Source organism: Myotis myotis, unplaced genomic scaffold (assembly GCF_014108235.1).
Source record: "Myotis myotis isolate mMyoMyo1 unplaced genomic scaffold, mMyoMyo1.p scaffold_m19_p_6, whole genome shotgun sequence".
Lineage (NCBI taxonomy): Eukaryota > Metazoa > Chordata > Mammalia > Chiroptera > Vespertilionidae > Myotis > Myotis myotis.
This window is the reverse complement of record NW_023416368.1, coordinates 36342992-36351845: the sequence shown is the minus strand read 5'-3', so window position 1 is coordinate 36351845 and position 8854 is coordinate 36342992. Positions and strand designations below refer to the sequence as shown.

At 42.8% G+C, this 8854-nt stretch overlaps 1 pseudogene; it reads right to left on the bottom strand.

The window, feature by feature from the left end:
* Positions 1 to 5326: 5326 nt before the first annotated feature.
* On the bottom strand, positions 5327 to 8196 carry LOC118657629 (annotated as a pseudogene).
* Positions 8197 to 8854: the final 658 nt, after the last annotated feature.

Genomic DNA, 8854 nt, shown 5'->3' with positions numbered 1-8854 from the left:
ATCAAAGCAGCATGACCCCAGAGCCTGTCCTCTTATCAGATTTGCTTTGCTGCCTTATGGGGATGAAATTACTGGGCAATGAACACTATTAAAACTCTCCAGGGACTGTAGGGCCCACACAGAAACACTTTCCCTGGGATATCCTCTAATACTGTTCTCTCTGCTTTGCTGGAATGTAAATGAGAAAAGAACCTGGGTCAACCATGTCCTTGAATTATTTGTGGAAATGTGGTAAAAGGTATTGGTTTCCTGCTATTCACTAATCTAATGCAAGGAATGATTTAATTCATTTCTAACTAGCTTTACAAATGAATTTGGAGGCAGTGCCTCTGGAGCCAGCCTGCCAGGGACAACTACCAGCTTTGGCTCCTACAGCTAATCTGCCTGACCCTCAGACACTTTATCTGTAGAATATAGTTCCCACTTCAGACGACTGCTGTGAAAATTCAAATACTTGGAAGTGTACTGGGCATGGGAAAGCCCTCAATTAACTGTTACCTTGCTTTCTTTAGAAATTATTGTTTCATAATCTTACACCTAAAATTCTTGTAGCCAGATATACTTTGGAATTAGAATTTGGGGGATTTTTAGAAAGGAAGCAGGGCATCTAGACTGGACACGTGTTATGAAAGTCACATAACACGTGGGATTTGGGACAGGGATATATATGACTTTTTTAAAGAAATATATTTTATTGATTTTTTACAGAGAGGAAGGGAGAGGGATAGAGAGTTAGAAACATCGATGAGAGAGAACCATCGATCAGCCGCCTTCTGCACACCTCCTACTGAGGATGTGTCTGCAACCAAGGTACATGCCCTTGACCGGAATCAAACCTGGGACCTTTCAGTCGCAGGCCAACGCTCTATCCACTGAGCTAAACCGGTCAGGGCAGACTTTTTAATCTCAGTGGGATATCTAGAGATAAGAAGCCTCATATCAGGTTTTGTGATGAAGTGGATTTGCTTGACACTACAAATAAATAAATAAATAAGCTCATTTTTAGAGCTCTTTGCATTTCTGAATGGTGGACAAGAGACTGTAGATTTTAACTGCACTACAGGGGTTTTACTGGGCATCTGCTCCCAGCATTAGCCATGTCCTCATTGAAGTGGGTCTCTCATTTACTCTTCCAGGACTTGCTCACCTCTGCATGTCTCACTGCAGAAAGGACACTGCAGGCCTGACTCATTGTTTTCTTCCCCACCAAGACTTCTTCCTTCGCCCATATTTCTTCTCTTGAATAATGGCTTCCCAGCATCCAATCCCTTTGGAATCCCACCTCTCTACCCAGCCAACTGCTCTGAGCTGTTGCTGGTGCTTTCTGACTGTCCCTATACCTCTCCCACATTGTCTGGCTGGGACCCCCATTACAGCTATCCTCATTGGTCATTTCTACCTTTTGAAATCCAAGGATGTGTGTATTAAGAAATACACTCCATCTCTTAATGAGAGGCAATTGCTGCTTTTTTATTGAAGATTGCTTTGATGATTCCAGAAAGAAGTGTCCTGTCCTCACCTGACATCCTTTTGTTTGTTGCTTCGTTCATACTCCAGTTCTCCTGTTCATTGTGGATATTGGCTGGGAGGCTATGTAGCATCATGGTCAGGAGTCCAGGCACACTGCCTCCATCCAATCCTGCCTCTTGCTTTTGCTTATGTGGTCTCTTTATAAGCCTAGGCTTCCTCATCTGTCAAGTGAAGGGACTAAAACAGCTTCTTCATTATTTAGCTTCCCTCATTGTGACACAGTCACTGGTTTGCTATATGTAAAGGAAACCATTTAGCAGAGTGCCTGAGAACAGTATTATGTACATTATGCCAGGAGATCTCCACTGAAGAAACATGTCTAGTTCATGGTCCAAATCCTCCACAGTGCTTTTCATAATTTCTCACACATCATAGGTACAATGAACATTTGTCAAATTTAACTTTTCTCCATTATACTCTTCCTTAATATTTAAGTTGCTTCTAGCCCTTTTTGGAGAGAAGGTCTCAGATACTCAAAACAATGAAAAGATTATAGACAAAGTAGGAAGATTAGGTTCACAGATATACACAGTGTTTTATTTAAATACACATGAGTCACAAAGAAATATATTTATTGTTTTGAATAGCTCAACCTAAATAAAACCTGGAAAAGTCCATACCCATCATCGCTACTGAAGAATAACAGAGTGAGGAATGAAGGAAAGAAATCAGAATGACTATCTGGCTGAGACAATGGGAAGCTTCATTAAGGTCTGTTAAGCCCCAAATACTAGGTCAATTATGGCGGGGGGTGCTTTGAGCTCTGTGAAACTGTAAGTATACATAATTGCACTGTGTAATCCAGTCAAACCTTTGTCTTGTGGTACTCTGCTACCAATCCAGCTGCTGTTCCAGCTGTTTCTTTTCATCCCAAACGGCTCCTCTAGGTTCAAGTGACCCAAGACAGCAAAGGAGATAGAAACCTTTCCTTTCTCTGGTTTTGGATACCTATGTGACTGACCCTCTGATTAGGTCATCCTCTGCTGTGGCTGTGAAAGCAGTACCTGGGGAGATGAGGATAGAGGCATAACAGAGACCAAAACAGAAAAACTGCATCTAATCCAAGTTACCAGGTTCAAAGAGGAATGCCCCCCTTTCCAGATGCCTGGCTTCTGGGCATACAGTTGAGCTGCCATGTGAAATTGACAGAGTGATTGATGAAAGAGAGAGCTTGCCTTCACCTACCATCTTCAGCCCTCAAGGTAGGTGGGCACTTCCAGGACCCCTCAGAATTCCAAGCTGGACACAGTGAAGGCCTAAATAGACTGCCCTGAGTGTGCAGGGCTTTTGATGGGGTTTTCTACCACTAGTCATTTATTCCTAAGAGCACCCAATTACTTTTTTTTTGGGGGGGGGGAATTGTTTCATTCCATAGTGTGCAATCAAGATATGGTGGCAAATCTGGGTTGTGTGTCCTCCCATTTTGCAATGGAATATTTCAAACCAAGCCCTTGAGCATTCAGTTTGATCCTGTAAGCAACCCCAGAGCCTTTTAGAAAATTCCCTTTCTACTGGTTTGCCAGAATAAGTTTCTATGGTTTTAATCAAAGAATGCAAACTCAGACCCCATCTGAAACAAGAATTTTGACCTTGATCTTTCTACTAACATCACTTATATTCCTTCTAGACTAGAGGTGGGCAACCCCTGGCACCTGTGCCAAACATGGCACGCCAGTAACTTTTGCTGGCACGCTAAACCCTCTCTTATAATCTTCAATTTGCAATTTTTGTGAACATTTGAATGACTTCGATGTTAAATTACAAGGAACTGGCAAGACACTTGATGTTATGTTTGGTTACATAAAGGCTTTTGAAAAGAAACTGGAAGTCTTTAAGAGGGATGTGGGAGGAGAACCAAGATGGCAGCATAGGTTAACGCCGGAGATTGCTGCCTTGAACAACCAAATCAAAACACACCTAAAAGACGGAACGGACATCATCCAGAACCACAGGAAGGCTGGCTGAGTGGAAATTCTACAACTAGGAGGAAAGAGAATATCATACCCAGACTCAAAGGGGGCGCAGTGCTGAAGTGAAATACTCAGGTACGGAGTGCACGCGGAGCGGGCTGGCGGCGGAGGGCGCAGTTGGTGCTTTCAATCGGGAGGGAGTCTCAGATTCTGAGCTCCAGATCCGGGCGAGTCTCTAGGGACCCAGACTCAAACGGGAGAAGCGGGACAGTCTGGCTTCAGTCGGAACTCAAAGGCAGCTTTCTCTCCAAGGTTTGCAGCATTTGCTGGGACTCTGTGAGGCAGAGCCACTAGGGACGGAACTGAGAGCAGCCATAACTGCTCTCTCCAGCCCACCCTGTTGATCCCGAGCCCGAGTGACCCACCCGCCCCGCCCAAGCCCTGCGCAGAGCCATTTGCCAGATAGCCTCAGGCAAAGGCTGGATTAGCACCTCCCTAGAGGACAGAAGTTTTCCCACTGCAGACACAGCTGATTCTCACAGCCAACTGGCCTGGAGGTCAAATCCCCCTAGTGTTAACTACAACAATCAAGGCTTAACTACAGGAGGACTGCACACAAAGACCAGTAGGGGGTGCACCAAGAAAGCATAAAAAATGCAGAGACAAAGAAACAGGACAAAACTGTCAATGGAGGATATTCAGTTCAGAACCACACTTTTAAGGTCTCTCAAGAACTGTCTAGAAGCCGCTGATAAACTTAATGAGATCCTCAACAAATCTAATGAGACCCTCGATGTTATGATAAAGAACCACCTAGAAATTAAACATACACGGACTGAAATAATGAATATTATACAGACTCCCAACAGCAGACCAGAGGAGCGCAAGAATCAAGGCAAAGATTTGAAATGCGAAGAAGCAAAAAACACCCAACCGGAAAAGCAAAATGAAAAAAGAATCCGAAAATACGAAGATAGTGTAAGGAGCCTCTGGGACAGCTTCAAGCGTACCAACATCAGAATTATAGGGGTGCCAGAAGATGAGAGAGACCAAGATATTGAAAACCTATTTGAAGAAATAATGACAGAAAACTTCCCCTACCTGGTGAAAGAAATAGACTTACAGGTCCAGGAAGCACGGAGAACCCCAAACAAAAGGAATCCAAAGAGGACCACACCAAGACACATCATAATTAAAATGCCAAGAGCAAAAGACAAAGAGAGAATCTTAAAAGCAGCAAGAGAAAGAAACTCAGTTACCTACAAGGGAATACCCATACGACTGTCAGCTGATTTCTCAACAGAAACTTTGCAGGCCAGAAGGGAATGGCAAGAAATATTCAAAGTGATGAATACCAAGAACCTACAACCAAGATTATTTTATCCAGCAAAGCTATCATTCAGAACTGAGGTCAGATAGAGAGCTTCACAGATAAGGAAAAGCTAAAGGAGTTCATCACCACCAAACCAGTATTATATGAAATGCTGAAAGGTATCCTTTAAGAAGAGGAAGAAGAAGAAAAAGGTAAAGATACAAATTATGAACAACAAACATGCATCTATCAACAAGTGAATCTAAGAATCAAGTGAACAAATAATCTGGTGATCATAATAGAATCAGGGACATAGAAAGGGAATGGACTGACTATTCTTGGGGGGGAAAGGGGTGTGGGAGATGCAGAAAAAGACTGGACAAAAATCGTGCACCTATGGATGAGGACAGTGGGTGGGGAGTGAGGGCGGAGGGTGGGGCGGGAACTGGGAGGAGGGGAGTTATGGGGGGGAAAAAAGAGGAACAAATGTAATAATCTGAACAATAAAGGTTTAATTAAAAAAAATAAAATAAATTATGTATATCAACTCAAAAAAAAAAATTCTGAAGCTGACTTTTAAAGCAGGAAAAATGTCTTCTGACTTGGCCAAAAATATGACATGTATTTTGTATCATTTAAAATTTGAAGGATAAGTCTATAGGGGGCCCTTTGTTGTCAACTGTTCCAGCCAAACTTCCCAAGTGTTTGTTGAAGTATCTCCACTTGACCAGCAGAGGGCACTTTACACACCTCTACATTGCATAGGGAGCAAATGCAGATGATGCAGAAACACAGTGTCCACTCAATATCAGGAAGAGCCTTGAAGATCTTTTTGAAATTCACAAAAATATAGAAAATATGGGCTGTGCCACGAGGTTTCATGTGGGAAGTTATGAGTATGAGTGAAGTCAAATAGGGAGAGAAATGCATTGTACAGATCATCGGCTCACTTCTCCCGTTCCTTTCCCTTTCCCAGCTGAAGAACGGTTACACCTTTTTACTCGTAGTACAGAAGCCATTTTCAAATCTTTTGGTTGGCTTTTTTCTATCCCATATTTACTCTTTTTAAAAGAAGCCTGGGACACCTGAACCAAGGATAATGCATCATATCTCATTTAAGAGTATAAATGACTGCTAAAACTATCAGAAATGCTCTGAGAGGGAGCTGCTCCTTTCGGCACTGAGCTGCATTGTTTCCAACCTCCCAGGAGGAACATGGGGAAAATATTGTGCCCGATTTGGTCTTGGCAAACTCACTAGCCTGAGGCTGTGCTGTTCAGGGAAACACACCAGTTGAAATATACTTGTCTACATCTGTTTTCATAAGAGGTGATTAAGACATATTTTCTCATGGGGACTACAGCTACTAACTTTTCTTGAGGCTTTAATTTTCTCAAAAGCATGAATGTTCTAATATACACCCTGTGTCTCTTCCATTTTATTTATTCTTTTGGCTCCAGCTTAGTGTCAAAAAGATGAGAAAGGATTGTGTGTGCATTTGCTCCCACAGTTTTCTAAGTAAACTTCTTTCATCCTTAGAGAAATACAACCCTTTGTAAATACTTTCCATACAGTGTTAATAGCCTTTGTTTGCCTTCTATTTCTCTCTGCCTCTGGCACACTTTTGCTCTCCTTTGCCCTAAAGTTGACAGGTAAAGAGGGAATGGGGTCTCCTAGCAGCAGTCCCTTGAGATAGAGGTGCACTCAGTGAGTCCTCACCCAAAAAGGATCATAAACTGACTGGGGTACATCAACCTGATTATCCCTAAGCTGCCTTGGGTTCTGTGTTCGCTCATGTGTTTTGTTGTAGCTGCACCATGTGTGAGTCCTTGTGCCATTTTCTTTTGTCTGTTATTTTTCTTGATGACCCTGAGCTATGGCTTCCTCCTCAGTTCCCACACGATTCCGCCTTGGTGGTTTTTCTCATCTTGCCGATGTAGGCCTCAAAGCAGAAGTGGCAGAAGAGCACAAGGTAGCTGAGGTACATGAGTGAGGACCAGAAGATGTTCTGAAAGTGAGAGTAATGCTGGGCATGCTGCATCCAGTAGCTCAGTAGTTAATGACACAGCCCATCAGCATCTGAGTGATCTGGGACAAGGTGATGAACATGGCAAACTTCCAGGAGACTCGGAAACCCGCCGCTCGCAAGGCCTAGTAAGAGTACATCACGGCGTGCACGCCGTAGTTCATAGTCATGAACTAACCACCCCGGCAACCATGTCCTTGTAGGAGTACCAGGAGTACAGGAGCACAGTGATGTGGTGGTACCAGTGCAGGAAGATCAGCTTCTGCTTCCTCAGAATGATGAATATTGTATCTCCCAGTTCAGGTGCTTTGCTTAGCACAAATGCATAAGACCAGAATTTGCTGACAGGTCCATTGTAAAAACTCTGGTCACAAACTGCTTCAGGCCTTTGGTCATCAAAATGTACACCCTACAAGCACCAGTTCGAAGAGCACGGGATACACTGAAGACTGCGAGGGTGAGAGACCAGAGCACTCATGGCTTCCTCAGCTCAAACTTCACCTGTCTGTTCATTAGGTGCCGACCGCCAAAGATAAAGGCAGCATACAGAGCAGAGAACAGGAAAGATTTTCTTCCAGTGTTCCTGCATCCATTGGGTGGCTTCATTCTCGTTGAATTGCTTTTCGAATTCATATTCTTGTAAAGTCAACACTGACATGTTCATTGGAGCTGATCTTCCGAGTCGCTATGTGTTCTTTAAACGTGGGGCTAGGAAGCCAGCAGAGCTCCTAAATCACTTGCCAGCTTGGGATGCTGAGGCTGAGTCGACATACCTCTTCACCTTCTTTTATTCAGTTCCCCCACCCCCTCAGCCAACCTCCCCTCTTAGATCTGTCGATCTGTTCCATGTGTCCATGCCTCTGTGTTTAATACTTATACATAATTGTTTTCATTTGGTTCTCTTTGCATTTGATTGTAACCTTTACTTTTTAATCTTTTAAAATTTACTTTAGCTCCTTAACTCTTGAGTGTTTCCAGCCTTTCTCTATTCTGTCAATAGTAGAAAGTGCTAGCTTTGCCTGGTAACTTATCTTTTTACGTTTCTGAGGATGGTCCCAATATACTATTTGGGATCTCTTGGCATATTCTGATATGTTATTGCAAAGAAAGCAATGCAAGAGGTGCACGAAAGAGAGAGGATTGGGCATGAAAGAATTGCCTTTTCTTCTGAAAGACAGAGGCACAAAAATAACTGCAGTTTATGAGGAGTAATTGAGAAAGGATCTTCAAGCAATCAAGAATCCAAAGAGGCTGCCTCATCTGACAAGGGAGGCTCAGTAGGTTGGGAATTTGGGGTGGTCCGAGTCAGCCAAATTCCCCAATATAGCTCAATCCAGATATTCAGATACCACTCTTTCCTGATCAATAACCTAACTTCCTCATATGAGGCCAGGCAGTCCATGAATTAAAATAAAAGTTGGCAAAATTGAGGACCTTTGAGGACCATTGAGGACCAAATGTTGTGTTAGGCTTGCAACTATTTGAATTCTTCAGCTGTAAGAGCTTATGTCTTTTTGAAAACCTCATTCATTTTTATAACACAGTCATAGAGATCCCTTAGGTTTTGATTGACAAACTAATAATTTAGAAATCTTAGCTTGCTATTCTTTCTTTAGGATGTTTGGCAATATTAGAAGCAATGACAACACCTCAATAATCCTTGAGTTCTACCTACTCTTCATACCACCTATGGCAGTAGCACTTGGAAGCCCAAAGGGTTGACTTCAGTTGGCATATCAGTACTTGTGACCCATGGAATAATTTAATTAGCTACTTTGCTACTATTTACCCTGGGCTGTGAAAATTCAGTTCCTCAATGTTAGCTGGATTCTCTTCGCCTTTATCTCAAACCAGGTAATAACGAATCTCATCTTTCCAGCCACCCTGCCAACCACCAGCACCTTTCCCTGAGATTCTATTGCCTACAACAAACCATTCCTGGTAAAAATTTACCCAGCAGTTAATCTCTTGGAACAATATTTAATGGTAGCTCCAGGTTAACTGAGAAAATAGGCAAGAATAAAGAGAAGCTATGCAAATAATACCCAGCCACAAATAGAACCAGAAAGCTGCCTG